This window comes from Procambarus clarkii, chromosome 40 (assembly GCF_040958095.1).
Source record: "Procambarus clarkii isolate CNS0578487 chromosome 40, FALCON_Pclarkii_2.0, whole genome shotgun sequence".
NCBI lineage: Eukaryota > Metazoa > Arthropoda > Malacostraca > Decapoda > Cambaridae > Procambarus > Procambarus clarkii.
In genome coordinates this window covers 10,730,860-10,743,191 of record NC_091189.1, presented here as the reverse complement: position 1 = coordinate 10,743,191, position 12,332 = coordinate 10,730,860, and the positions used below count along the sequence as shown (strand labels likewise).

The 12,332-nt window shown below is 41.1% G+C and overlaps 1 protein-coding gene across 1 annotated transcript in view; it reads right to left on the bottom strand.

The window, feature by feature from the left end:
* The window catches only part of LOC123758084 (uncharacterized), a 60,756-nt gene extending 48,847 nt beyond the window's left edge, over positions 1 to 11,909 (bottom strand). The window contains exon 1 of the mRNA XM_045742270.2: positions 11,183 to 11,909. The gene's annotated coding sequence lies outside the window, so the exon portion shown is untranslated. The remainder of the gene's footprint in view (positions 1 to 11,182) is intronic.
* Between the last annotated feature and the right edge of the window lie 423 nt (positions 11,910 to 12,332).

The following is a 12,332-nucleotide window of genomic DNA, read 5'->3' as shown; positions in this document are numbered from 1 at the left end:
GTCACCTTGTTAGCGTGACCACAAGGGTCACCTTGTTAGCGTGACCCTTGTTAGTCACACACGGGACAGGAGTCTCCAACAACACCCTGGCAGATGTTTCCAGCAACACGCTAGCAGAACTCCACACAGGCTTACAACAAGCCTTAACAGACGGTCAGTACTTCCGTCTTGTAACTCAACTTGCCCCCATCCTATAAGGGCGCCTGACAGCTGGGTGGACAGCGCTTCGGATTCGTAGTCCTGAAGTTCCGGGTTGGATCTCCGGTGGAGGCGGAGGCAAATGAGCAAAATGTTTCTTTCACCCTGATGCCCCTGTTGCCTAGCAGTAAATAGGTACCTGGGAGTTAGACAGCTGCCACGGACTGCTTCCTGGGAGGGGGGGGGGTAACAAAAAGGAGGCCTGGTCGAGGACCGGGCCGCAGGGACGCTAAGCCCCGAAATCATCTCAAGATAACCAACATCCCGGATACGTCGGTCCAACCACTAATACTCCACAAGTATAACAGACAAAGCACTCTCTATCCCGACATGGCCACGTGTTCTCGCTGGAACACGTCTCAGTTCTGGACTGCCCTGGGTGAACTGGAGCCAGCTTCACGAAGCAGTTACGCAAGCACTTACGAACCTGTAGATCTTTTCTCAATCTCTGGAGGCTTTGTTTACAATTATTAAACCGTTAATGAGCTTCGAAGCACCAGGAGGCTGTTTATAACAACAACAACAGTTGATTGGCAAGTTTTCATGCTTGTAAACTGTTTAATAAATGTAACCAAAGCCGTCAAAGATTGAGGAAAGATGTACACGTTCGTAAGTACTTGCGTAACTGCTTCGTGAATTTGGCCCCTGATTCCTGGATATCAAGGGTATCAAGATACCCTCCTCATCACTTCTGCGGACATAAAAATCATTAGAAAGCCAGTAACTACACAGGGATAACATACGATGACAACCTTTCACCGGGGAACAAAATGTGATCGGGTGCACTCAACAGATGACGTTAATATCGCCCCCTCCCTCAACAGAGGGCATTGTCATCGACCCACCGCCTAAATGAATTGTGGTCGGAATCACTCAACAGATGGCGTTGACCTTACCATACCTCCCTCAACAAATGGCGATGTCATCGTTACAACTAAAAGGCTTGGAGTTCGGGTGCATTTCCACTGATGGCGTCGATATCATCACACTTCACTCCACAGATGGTGCTGATATCGTCACAGCTGCCAATTAACTCCCTCGCAGAATAAACCAAAGCACCCAATGTCTGCTTTCCTAATACAGGTAGCCCAAAATAATGAGATTAGAAAGACAAATTTTTCTTCATTAGAATGCCTCCTCAATTCTTGTATTTTTCCTTTGGTTTACAAACTTTAAGAGTTTGGTGTATCTTGCTGCTTCAAGAAATACATCAACTTATCAAAAGGCGTCACAAATGGGAAGAGAATCCATTTATAAGAGACAGGAGCTAAGTGACTCGGAATCCATCACAAAAATAATGAGCATGAGGATTCCACAGAAATTGAATATGTGCAAGTGAAGACTAATGCGCATCAGATGAACACTGTTAAATCAACTGTTAACTGCATGTGAGGTATACTCACTTATTTGTACTCATCTGCTTGTGCCTGCACGATCGAGCTTTAGCTCTTGGAGCCCCGAATTTCAAGCCGCTGGTTGTGTAATGCAATGACTCCCGACCTAATTTTTTTTATATCTTATCTATTTTTGAAATTAAGAATAGAGTTTGCTTCTACAACCTATTCGTTTAGTGCCTGCAATTTTCCACATCTCTTACGCTAAAACTATTTTATTTACATATCTAGAGCTCATCCGTTTTTTTAAGCTGCCATCCATACCCTCTTGTTCTATTCTATTCATTGTGAAAATTTCTTCTTTTTTCCTACTATATCCTCCTAAGTATTTTATGTCTATCAGAGCTCCTTTTTTCCAGCGACAATTGGTCCAGTTCTTTAAATTTTTCCTTCATACCTTATCCCGCGCCATTATAGGGCTGAGCCTCATTTCAAATTCAAAATTCAAATGTTTATTCAGGTAAAGTACATACATACAAGGTGTGATACAAACATTGATGGATTTATAGATAGAGATAGTACATAAAATGCCTAAAGCCATTATTACGCGAAGCGTTTCGGGCATTTCTGAACCTTTTCCAGTTTTTGTGAGTTTGAGGTGGATGCTCACGATTGGGCGGCATGTTTTTGGGCTGACCTCACGTAGGCGGTATACAGTGATCTGAATGTCTCCTTATCAACGTTCCTGAATGATGTTCTGACATTAGCCCGTGTAGAGTATGCTGCTGATGTTATCTTATTTGCACGTGCCTCCGGACTAAGGCTTAGTGTTATATCTATTCTTACATGCTTTTCTCTTGTCGTTACGGAGAGGTAGCTTCGGGTGTGTGGATTCACCTAGATGTTCTCATCCAGATGTGTTTGGTAGTGGGAGAAGTGTTTCGATTGTTGTGATGGTGGTCGTTGTTGTGGTGGTGGTCGTTGTTGTGGTGGTGGTTTTTGTAGTGGCGGTGGTTGTTGTCGTGGTGGTGGGGGTTATAGGTGGTGGCGGCGGTGGTGATGTTAAAGGAGACAAGGGCTGCAGATGATGGTACCACCACCACCACCACCACCACCACCTACAACCCGCGCCACCTTACCTTACAGGTTCCTTCACCGCCGCTCCTCGCTAGCATACACCCCCCCCCCCTACACAACACTAAACCTTCCTCCTGCGCTGCACATTATTAGCTTACATGCTCCAAAGACTAAAGTGTTATGTTAAAAGTTTGTATCAATTGAAGAACAATTTTATAAACTACCGAGACAAATATGACATGAACCAACTAAAAAAAAAAAAAAAGTTTGAATATTGTGTTCCGTCCCGAGCCTAAAGACTCACTCGTACTTAGAATGAAAATGTATCTAGAATTATGAACGCCGAGTGTACTAAAAGATAAACATAAATATCCCAGCAGACCACAGTAACAAATTGATCTTCATAGTAATTTTGTTTGCAACATGTTTAAGATTTGTTTAAAACTTAACATCTTGGAATATATTATAACAACCGTCCAAGTTCTAAATTATATAATTATAATGAAACGTAAAAACTCCCAATTCATATTAAAATAAATGGGAATTCAAACACAAAGAAACAAGTAAGTCTTATATGATTGTCCATTTTGAAACACGAGTCACGACCCCATAAGAATAATGATATTTTATGTAATGTGTATATTGTAAACAATATACACATTGTTTATATATAATTTACCACTATACAATTTAGAACTGTACCCCCAACAGGGGGTACATTTCTAAACAGGGGCAGTTCTGCTTCTCTTCAGTTCTCTAACGCTACGCTTATCAAAGCACTGGGTAAAACAAGCACATATTGTAAGGTATACACATTAACGAGGAAATAACAAGTTCTTAGAGAGCATTTGAGAACCCCAGTTAAAAAAAATTGGAAAATCAGTTCTTATATTTCAAAATTTAACACATGTAAATTATTTGTAGAGAAAGATCTCTATTAAAACCACCATTAACGATTACCAATTTCGTCTGAGGTAAAAATAAGAAAAAAAAGCAATGAGTGGAGGGGGCGGGAGCCAAGTTATTCCTTGGGGGGGGGGGGGGGGGGCGGAGCCTCAGGTTGCCTCAGGCTACGATATCAGGAAATCCGCGCGTTCGTAATAATTAACATTTAACTTCCTGCTGCTTTGACTCCACTGTAGATAACTGCTGTGGCTACAAAGTACCTTAATCTTCAAAGGAGCAATGCATTTATTATACTTTATATCACAAATTCTTGATTCAGTAAATTATATATATATATATATGTCGTACCTAGTAGCCAGAACGCACTTCTCAGCCTACTATGCAAGGCCCGATTTGAATAATAAGCCAAGTTTTCATGAATTAATTGTTTTTCGACTACCTAACCTACCTAACCTAACCTAACTTAACTTTTTCGGGTACCTAACCAAACCTAACCTATAAAGATAGGTTAGGTTAGGTTAGGTAGGGTTGGTTAGGTTCGGTCATATATCTACGTTAATTTTAACTCCAATAAAAAAAAATTGACCTCATACATAATGAAATGGGTAGCTTTATCATTTCATAAGAAAAAAATGAGAAAAAATATATTAATTCAGGAAAACTTGGCTTATTAGGCAAATCGGGCCATGCATAGTAGGCCAAAAAGTGAGTTCTGGCTACTAGGTACGACATATATATATATATATATATATATATATATATATATATATATATATATATATATATGACCGAAAAAGTAAGATTAATAATTCTAACACGAATTTTCTCAATCTTTCGTACATTACGCTTCACTGTTGGAGGTAAATCAAAAATCACTTCTCCAAAATTCATTTTTATTTCTAGTCTGACGCGACACGGGCGCGTTTCGTAAAACTTATTACATTTTCAAAGACTTCACAAATACACAACTGATTAGAACGTATCTCTGATTTTATATCTACATTTGAGTGAGGTGAAAGTAGAGTTGGAAATTCTGTTGGACGACATATTCGACCTCGAGACACAAAAGAAGGTCACTACCAAAGATACCTTACAAGCAGAACTTATTGCAGAAGGAGGAAAGAATCGAGGCAACTACAGAAGCACCATACTGTCCCCCGAGCTTAAAGCGGCAGCTTAAAGCCTTCGTGAGAACAAGGAGATAGTTGTCAGGAGAGGTGACAAGTCGCCAATATATGTCATTCTTAAAAAAGACGAATATCTGGCGAAAATGAACATCATACTCTCTGACCAAACTAAGTTCCAAAGGGTAACGAAGGACACTACAGCCGAATTAAAAGCAAAGGTCAACAAACTGATCGAAACTGTAAACGCCAAGAAATCCGGACTCCACCTGCCAAAGATCATTGGGGAATATAAACCTGGATATGCGTATGGAAATGTCAAGACGCACAAGCCTGGAAACCCACTTCGGCCAATCATTAGCCAGATACCCACACCCACGTACAGACTGGCAAAGCGACTCAACGGCCTGCTGACTCCTTATGTTCCTTGCGCCTTCAGCCTGAAGTCTCCAAAGGAATTTGTGGACTTACTGCGGGGCACACGGGCCACAGGGATAAGAGCCTCGTTGGACGTGGAATCGCTGTTTACCAACGTACCTGTGGACGAGACAATCGGAATGATAGCCGACAGAGTGTATCGTGATCCAGCCTGTACTCCTCTTGACATGCCAGAAAGTATTCTGAGGAAACTACTCCAAGCTTGTACTAAAGAGGCACCCTTCTTGAGCCCGGATGGGCACATGTATAAGCAAGTAGATGGGGTCGCCATGGGTTCTCCCCTAGGTGTCCTGTTTGCAAACTTCTACATGGGTACCATCGAGCAAAAAGTCTTAGTCGACATGAACTTGAAACCGGCCATATACTGCAGGTATGTTGACGACATTTTTACACAGGTACCTGATGTCAGACATCTGCAGAAGCTGAAGGAGGCATTTGAGCAGAGTTCCGTGCTGCGTTTCACTTACGAGACGGAAAAGGATGGGAAGCTGCCTTTTCTAGATGTAACAGTCATGGAAAAGGGCGGAGGTTTCCACACTGCAGTCTACACTAAGGAAACAAACATAGGAATGTGCCTAAATGCCAACAGCGACTGCCCTGACAGGTACAAGAGGAGTGTTGTTAACGCATACGTCGACCGTGCTCTCAGCCACAGCTCAGAATGGAAGCAAGTCGACGAAGAACTCTGTAGGGTAAGGCAGGTCCTAGTCAATAACGGCTTCTCCAATGGTTTCATCGAAGACATCATAAGAAGGAAAGTGAAAAGCCATGCAACCTCTGAAGAGACAACTAACACAACACCTATACCCCCTATTAGACTATTTTACAGGAACTTCTTTTCCACAGCTCATAAAACGGAGGAAAGGGTCCTGAAAGATATTGTTAATAGAAACGTTATCCCTACAGACAAAAATCAGAGGATACAACTGACGATTTACTATAAAACCAGAAAAACGGCCAGCCTACTCATGAGAAACTCTCCAGACACAAAACAGAACGCTTTAAAAGAGACTAATGTCGTCTATGCCTTCAAATGCCCACTTGGGGACTGTAAGCTCCAAAAAACCCAGTATATAGGCAAGACAACAACATCTCTTTCTAGGCGTTTAACGATGCATAAGCAACAGGGCTCCATTAAGGAACATATAATCTCTTCCCATAACCAAACCATCGCCAGAGAAATCCTAGTAAACAACACAGAAATCATCGATAGATACAGCGATAGCAGGCGGCTTGACGTTTGTGAGGCACTACACATCAAGAAGTCAACACCAGCAATCAACAGCCAATTATTGCACAACTATATTCTACCCACCTCAAGACTCCGCTCCAATATAGAAGCTTCAAGAAATATGGACCAATAGGCTTTCTACAAACACTTCTATTCAATACCCATTGTTTCTGTTCTGTCTTGTGTTGATACTTTTAATACCCTATTAATATCCCCTCCTGTTCTGTCTTGTGTTAATGCCACATCACCCTTACCACCTCACTCAAATGTAGATATAAAATCAGAGATACGTTCTAATCAGTTGTGTATTTGTGAAGTCTTTGAAAATGTAATAAGTTTTACGAAACGCGCCCGTGTCGCGTCAGACTAGAAATAAAAATGAATTTTGGAGAAATGATTTTTGATTTACCTCCAACAGTGAAGCGTAATGTACGAAAGATTGAGAAAATTCGTGTTAGAATTATTAATCTTACTTTTTCGGTCATATTTAATAATATATGTCTACAGGAAAGACTGCTACCAATATATATATATATATATATATATATATATATATATATATATATATATATATATATATATATATATATATATATATATATATACGTATATATTATATATATATCTTGGGCATGGTATTTTATCAAATCACCTCATTCTTTGGGGCACGCGTGAGGAACACAAATGCGAATGTGCTTCTGCAACCCGTTCTCGCAAATTCGTAAAGTCAATATTGACTTATTAACTACGTGCATAGGTGATATACTTAACATAATAGATACCCTTAAAAAGATTCATAGAAAACACCGACCTTACCTAACCTTGTTAGTATCTTAAGATAAGCATCTTATTGCTTCGTAATTACAATTATTACTTAACCTATACCTATTATAGGTTAGGTAATAACTGTAATTACGAAGCAATAAGATGGTTATCTTAACATACTAAGTAGGTTAGGTAAGGTCGGTGTTTTCTATGAATCTTTTTAAGGGTATCTATTATGTTAAGTATATCACCTATGCACGTAGTTAATAAGTCAATATTGACTTTACGAATTTGCGAGAACGGGTTGGCTTCTGGCAGTATGGGTTCCAGTCACTTCTGGGGTGTGAGTTTTCAGTTGTATATATGCCTGGAGACCGTTCAGGCTTGTTCGCATTTGTGTTTCTCACGTGTGCTCCAAAGAATGAGGTGATTTGATAAAATACCATGCCCAAGATTACCATCAGAGTGCCAGCGGGAGGATGGGGAATTAGCCTCGGCTACCATCCTCTTTTGTCCGGTCGTGATGGTCGAGTGGTTAAGGGATCCTGTACATCAGTTGCAGTGCTTCTGGCAGTATGGGTTCGAGTCACTTCTGGGATGAGTTTTCAGTTGCATATATGCCTGTGGGACCATTCAGGCTTGTTTGCATATATATATATATATATATATATATATATATATATATATATATATATATGTCGTACCTAGTAGCCAGAACGCTCTTCTCAGCCTACTATGCAAGGCCCGATTTGCCTAATAAGCCAAGTTTTCCTGAATTAATATATTTTCTCAAATTTTTTTCTTATGAAATGGTAAAGCTACCCATTTTATTATGTATGAGGTCAATTTGTTTTTATTGGAGTTAAAATTAACTTAGATATAGGACCGAACCTAACCAACCCTACCTAACCTAACCTAACCTATCTTTATAGGTTAGGTTAGGTATGGTTGTCGAAAAAGTTAGGTTAGGTTAGGTTAGGTAGGTTAGGTAGTCGAAAAACAATTAATTCATGAAAACTTGGCTTATTAGGCAAATCGGGCCTTGCATAGTAGGCCGAGAAGTGCGTTCTGGCTACTAGGTACGACATATATATATATATATATATATATATATATATATATATATATATATATATATATATATATATATATATATATATATATATATATATATATATATATATACATATATCCCGTTCATACTATCTTCCTACAGAGGTGAATCAAAATTGCTCTTTGATCTTTGGCGAATACGAAATCAGATCACTTGAAGGTGTTTCAGCAAGGTGATCCTTTAGCTCCTCTTGGGCTGGACGGTAGAGCTTTAACTCCTCCAACCACTTGAAGCTGGACGGTAGAGCAACGGTCTCGCTTCATGCAGGTCGGCGTTCAATCCCCGACCATCCAAGTGGTTAAGGCATCATTCCTTCCCTCCCCGTCCCGTCCCATCCCAAATCCTTATCCTGACCCCCTTCCAAGTGCTATATAGTCGTAATGGCTTGGACGCTTTCCTCTGATAAATTCCTTCCTTCCTCGTTTCTGCTTAGTCTTAAAAGAAATCCCCGAAAGCTTCTTCAGCGTGTTTTTGCATCTGACACATTTGCATCAAAAACATCTGGTTTTTTGATGATGGCACTATAGCTGGCCCCCTAGACCACCTCTTGGAAGACATCAGAAAAATAAAGGAGCAAGAATCAAGCCTGGCCAGGGTCTCTTCCTAAACCCTTCCAGGTGTGAAGTAGTCTCCTCCAACCTAGACATCATAGCTAGAATAAGATCTGTCTTGTCCGGAAGCCCATGTGATTAGGACTGTGAACAGCACTCTCCTTGGAGCCCCCCTCGGGTCTAACGCCATTGAAATCCTCGATAAGAAAATCACAGCCCTCGGAAGGATGGAAGACAGGATAGGTGACATCGATGCCCACGATGCTTTTTATCTCTTCACTAAATGCCTATCCCTTCCGAGGCTAACCTATTTTCTGAGGTCCTACAACAGCCCAAAGCTCGAAGCTTTATCTTAATATAAACTAAATATTTTATTTACATATTGCTAAAACACTGAATTATGTTTTAGTCTGAAACGTGCACTAGAATACCGTAAACTTTGTTATATAAAAATATTTAATATTCATAATTACAAATACAAAATATAGCCCCTGCCACAACCAGTCCAGGAAACTGAACCTGTTTTTCTTGCCCCAAGTCGCCAAAACTCACTAATATTCTTTCACTTTCCATTATTCGATATTATGCGATTACATTGATGCTATCTTGAGATGAATTTCAGGGCTTTTTTAGTGTTCCCGCGGCCCGGTCCTCGACCAGGCCTCCACCCCAGGAAGGGGGCCCGCTGACCGCTGTCTAACACCCAGGTACCTATTTTACTGCTAGGTAACAGGGGCATAGGGTGAAAGAAACTCTGCTCATTGTTTCTCGCCGGCGTCCGGGATCGAACCCGGGACCACAGGATCACAAGTCCAGTGTGCTGTCCGCTCGGCCGACCGGCTCCGCTTTCATATCAGCACGAAGATGATTATTCTAATCATTCACTAATCATCTATTCCCCCCCTCCACAGACCTTTTGAATTACAGAGTATGGCGTTTAACGATCAGTCACTACTATAAGAATTACATCACTTATCATCACCAGATTTTGCATAGATGCCAAGATTATCACAACCAACATTCACTATACCCATGCTATATCACCAACATCGTCATTGTATTTCACATGCAATTTAGATATTATTACTTTAGCATGCATTCCATTCAATTCTCACACTCCCAGCAACAAATTCAATAATATTACAAAAACATACATATCAAAGCTTCAGAAATATGTCCAACGTTGTCACCTCCCTGGCCTTCACCATGTTTGTTTTAGATTCAAGCTACTCGGAACAAAAGTTCCAATGTAGCATGGGCTATGGTGAGCCCGTAGTCGACTTACCTGGTACAAGAGCGCTCCTGTATAGACTTTTGCTATTTATGTCTGATTTGTCACAATCATTATTTTGGCCTTTGTTTACTTTAGCACTAACTATATAGTTCTTTCTATATATGAAACATTGTCCAGCCTCGGAACTCCAACCTAAACATGGCACTAAAAGATAAATGTATTTACCTTACGTTCACAATGCTGTAACCTACGGAGATAAACAAATAATGGTTCAATTTTTGAACCCGTTATGTACCGATGTCACCATTTCACCACGGCCCGGGCACAGGATGTATATGGTTGCATAATAAATGAACTATACTAACCTGTTCCACTATCTACTGGAATCCGACACCAATTCTTATACTCCACCCCCCCCCCCCCCACCCCCGGCCCCCGCCTCCCTTAGTTTTTCAGAACGGTCGTGAAACTAGCTTACATTGTAATTCCAGTTCCATTCATTGGTCAAGGGTAAGAGAAAGGAATTATCAAGGGGAAACGCCCCAAGCCATCACGACTATATAGCATTTGGATGGGATCAGGTAAAGGAATTGGGATGGGGCGGAGGGAAGGAATGGTGCCCAACCATTTGCATGGTCGGGGATTGAACGCCTACTCTAGGTCGGAAACATCGGTGATTGAACCTTTAGCAAATACTACCTAGGATTCCACTTCGAGGCAATTACAAGCAAATATTGTCTGTTTTTCACCTAATACACTGCATTTTAAGTGAATCGACCAATCTGTCAAAATTACAAATTGAGTTTTTAGTAAAAATTTAAGCACTGCAATGCTAACGTTTTCTATGCCTTGGCTAAAATATGTCAAGTGGGTTACTTGAGTTTGAACGTTTCTGTTTAGGCAAAACAACTGCATTTTTTACAGAATGACAAATCGTGATAACGGACTGAATTGAATTGGGCTGAAGAGATGATTTCTGAACAAAAACAGCCTACCATAATATTAATTTTTAAGCAATTATACAGTTTCGTTCGTGACTCTTAGAACATAAATTATAATATAAAGAAATTATATGAAAAATTTATGCCTCGCTACACAGCAAGCCATACATTAATTAATAACCTACAGGCCCCAGTTTATAATGACTAGAGAGAGGAAGTGTCAAATGTTAGTTCACAGAGTAGGACTAGGCATCTGCCTCTTAACTTACCTGGTAAATCACCGGGAGTTCTGCACCGCTGACTCTCTCAGTCACACATACACACGTTTAATTACACGCCAAACACCATGCAGGGGTATGCCATTGTATGCCAGCACGCACCAGCACAGTAGCTGTCTTGGCTCGGCTCTTGAAGCTACCCTTGTCAGGTGGTTGGAGAACCAGGCTATATCCAAATGACAGTTCTTCCTTAAGAGCTTTAGTTTTTTTTAATATATTTCCCCACTTTTTTATATTTTGAGAACGCTGTACTGGAATTAGTTAAAGGCGTTATTGCTCTTGTGTCATAGTTTTAGCAATAAGTACACTCTTTAGTGTATGAACGCTTATTCGAATCTTTTACCAATAATAGTTATTTATTTTATATTACGCTTATTGTAATTACATTGCATGTGAAGATTTGCTTAGCTTTTTGGTTATCTTCGTTTCATTGTCCAATATCAATGTAACTGAACAGCGTACACAAATAGCAACATTGAAATCTATACGGTTTTCTGATATCACCTAAAGAACTAGAGGTGTAGTATTTGCTCACTCGGGGGTCTAATTGTATTGTTTTCATCTGTTTTGCCAGCTATTGTTTTTCAGTTTTACCGAGTTTTCCGTCCAAAGTTAAACCTCGAAGCACATGATTACACCTTTTTAACGCTTAACACGCACCAGTGTCATTGATCGGGATGAAGGAAGCGAGCCGCACTCTCCACCCTGCCACCACCACCGTGCCTCAGCGCACACTGCTCCTGCTGCTGCCTCGACCCCGGCATCTACCCACCCACGCCCGCCCCCACCTCACAACCTCGCGCACGCTCACGCCCATGTACCTGCCATCCTCACGCCTGCTCATGTACCTGGCATCCTCACGCCCTCTCATGTATCTGGCCTCCTCACGCCCGCTCATGTACCCGGCATCCTCACGCCTGCTCATGTACCTGGCATTCTCACTCCCTCTCATGTATCTGGCCTCCTCACACCCGCTCATGTACCCGGCATCCTCACGCCTGCTCATGTACCTGGCATCCTCACGCCTGCTCATGTACCTGGCATCCTCACGCCCTCTCATTTACCTGCTATCCTCATGCCCACTCATATATTTGCCATCCTCACGCCCGCTCATGTACCCGGCATCCTCACGCCTGCTCAT